The 3,272-nt window shown below is 36.5% G+C and overlaps 1 protein-coding gene across 9 annotated transcripts in view; it reads left to right on the forward strand.

Annotated features, from left to right (window-relative positions):
- Positions 1 to 3,272, forward strand: part of LOC107713322 (spermatid perinuclear RNA-binding protein-like) — a 96,624-nt gene that overhangs the window by 30,680 nt on the left and 62,672 nt on the right. For 6 of the 9 annotated variants that reach the window (XM_016518786.1, XM_016518790.1, XM_016518793.1 and 3 more), the window contains exon 2: positions 1,380 to 1,450. The gene's annotated coding sequence lies outside the window, so the exon portion shown is untranslated. The remainder of the gene's footprint in view (positions 1 to 1,379; positions 1,451 to 3,272) is intronic. The other 3 variants (XM_016518788.1, XM_016518789.1, XM_016518787.1) reach the window with 1 other exon arrangement.

Here is a 3,272-nt window from a genome sequence, read left to right on the forward strand (position 1 = left end):
TCGTTGGAGCCGTAAGGGATAACGGTAACATAACACGCTGATCGTGGGCTGCTTTTAAATGAACATTTATTTATAAAACAAAATATCTACTTTGGCTACATTAGCCTACTCAACAGCATTAACACAGGCTTTACTCCTTTCAAACTTTATCTGGAATGTCACCGTTTCTGTCACTGCAACTTCCCGATCAGGCGAACGAACACACACCCACACACACAGACACACACACACACACACACAAAATCATCTGCCTCATGAAAAAAATTTATTATATTTGCATCATTTGTGATTTATTTTATCCACCAGCGTCCCACCCGCAAACAATCAGAATGCATTTTTTATTACCCGACCCGCGGATTATCCGCAGTGCCCGTGGATATAGGAAAAGCAAAATATGTTTGCTGCGTAAATCAGACTGACTTACTGAAAATGCAAATTCATTCTCTGCTAGCAGAAAGTGCTTTAAAGCAGGAGAAACAGGTTTCCCTGGTAACGGCTATACACAAAGAAGCGCTGAGCTCACAAACGCTGCTTTATCAGGCATATAAATGCAAGATGAAATGAAAACAAGATTGAAAATTTTCTAAAGATAGTCTTCCTTCAGAAATACAGTAATATAAAAACACCCGTGCCTCGTTTTGATTTTTAAACGTGCAGTACTTGCTCATGTTTATTCAACGAAGCCTTTTGGAAAATCCGTCAGTTTTGATATTGTGGCAAGCGCCACAAATAAATAAATGTATGGGAAACACATCCCACAGCACAACCACCTGAGCCCAACTTCAGTCTACTCATCACCTTAACTTTAACTGCGTTTGTACCCGGAGCCATAGCCAGACTGATAAACAAACACAGACCGGAAGTTAACTTCGGGCCAGGCACGCGCGCCCGATGAAATGGTCTATATAAAACTTGAAGCATCAGAATCGGCATCGGTATCGGCCGATCACATGACAAGAAATCGGTACTCAGTATCGGCTGCAAAAATCCTGATGGAGCATCCCTAGCTAAAAAGAGTAAAACCTATTTTCTAAAAACAATTGTAATTTAACATTTTAAATTACTTATAATATTGCAGAAATACCTCTTATCAGTTTATTGTTTATGACTTATGATACTGCACCTTTAAGACGTTTATATGTAAATGTCATCTGATATTATGATAAATTATGTGGTGGAAGCGTTACGTCTGAACATTAAATCGTGTATATATATATATATATATATATATAATGTGTGTGTGTGTAAAATTTTATTTGTTACAACATATTACAAAGATTTTCATGAATGCAGCACTTTTGCAGTCTTTTCTGTGTTTGTGTTAGTTACGGTATTATTGTACTTCAATGAATGGATGAATAAATGATCTTCTCTTTCAGCAGGTCCAGATACGACAGCGTCTGTCCTCCGTGAGAAGGTGCTGGACAGGAGCAGGACGTAAGCGCTGACGGTACGTGACCTCTCTCTCGCTCTTGACCTCTCAAAAAAGGCCATCCTGAGTGAGTCAGGCTGGGGTCAGGCACATAAATCAGCAGTCCTCCGGACCACCGCACTATTCTCGGATCTGTTTTGAGTACATGCTTTATGGGTGTGGAGCGCACAGAAACTCTTCCCCCACTGCTTATTTTGGGAATAATTAGTACAGGGTGGTCTGGACGCGGTTCAAGTGTTGAGTCTTAGTTTGTTAGAATGTATTTGCCCTCACAGCCACTGCTGTTTGTTGATGAAACGGAACGGTGTTATTGGGAAATGCCATGTTTTATACCATTTACAATCCATAAGGCCATTGGGATGTGTTCCCATTGGACATTGAGGAGGATTGTAAGTTTACATGCTTGTTTCCGTTAGGGCTGCACGATAAATCGCATGCGATATTTAACGCGTATCTTGTGCAGCCCTAGTTTCCGTGTACCTCTTTGGAGATGTTTAGTTAAACGTGAACTGTTTACTCTTGTGAGAGCCTGAGCCTTTGCTTTGCTTAAAGGGATAGTTCACCGAAAAAAGATGAATGAAAAAAAGTATCTCACTGTTTTTTGTCCATACAGTCAGTGGAGACCAATGCTATTTTTTGAATCTCATTGATGTTCAATGCATGGACCAAGAAGAAGAAAACATTTCTTCAAAAGATCATCTTTTATGTATGTGAAGAAAAAGTCACACAGGTCTGGAACTTGCTGCATCTTTCAGAGTGAAGTGCGGCACTGCTTTCTTACACATGAGCAGCTCATGATCATGATGAGTGTGTGTCGATATAATGTGCATTTGGAAATGCAACATATGCCTTCCCAAACATCTAATGAGTAGTGCTTATTAGGGTTGGGCCGATAGACGATGCCATCGTCCATCGCCGATGGCTGACAGACACAAATAATTTCACTAAACATTATGAAAAATGTATGCTTTTTTTTATTTAAAAAACCTACAGGGAAAAAAACACCTGCATCACTTGAAACATTGAAAAATAGCATAGAGAGAATAACTGTTATTATTATTATTATTCTCTCTCTGTTATTTCTTTATTTTTTGTGGGTTTCTTGCTGTCCGCTAGGACACACAGGCTTTCCTCCTCACCAACGACATTAAACACCATGTCTACACCGGACGCGAGCGGCAAAAGAACCAGTAGAACCATTATAATCAGTGACGCTGTATCAAAATCCAGTGGTTGCCTCTAATTTTAAATGTAAAGAGCACAGGCAAAGCCTTAGTTAGTTCATATTAAGAGATTTCTTTTATTTGTGTAACTTGTTTGATTTGGGGTTTGTTTTAAAATTTCTATTTAGTTTTGTTATATTTTAATTTCACAAAGAAACGTGCAGCAATAGCCTAATAAAACGACACCTTTTCATTTACTGTATAATGTCTTCAATCTCATTTTGTAAAAAAAAAAAATCGTGAGAAAATCGAATTGTGAATTCAAAATCGTGAATCGAATCGTGAGTTGAGTGAATCGTTACATCCCTATTAAATACACTTTTTGCAGTGAAACATTAAAATAGTCATATTTATTTTGTTTGTAGTAATTTTATATTTTTATTTAGTAGTAATAATAATAATAATGATAATAATAATAAGTTGTTGTGGAATTTTTTTTCTTCAATGCACAATTTTATTTTACAGTGAAATATTAAATAGTAATATTTAGCTTAATTTATTAATTGTTATATTATTATTATTATTATTATTATTATTACTAAATACACTTTTTTGCAGTGAAATATATGATTATTGCAATAGTAAGATTTTATTGATTTGTTTAATTGTTATAATTA

Source organism: Sinocyclocheilus rhinocerous, unplaced genomic scaffold, assembly GCF_001515625.1.
Source record: "Sinocyclocheilus rhinocerous isolate Xijiao unplaced genomic scaffold, SAMN03320098_v1.1 scaffold688, whole genome shotgun sequence".
Classification (NCBI taxonomy): Eukaryota; Metazoa; Chordata; class Actinopteri; order Cypriniformes; family Cyprinidae; genus Sinocyclocheilus; species Sinocyclocheilus rhinocerous.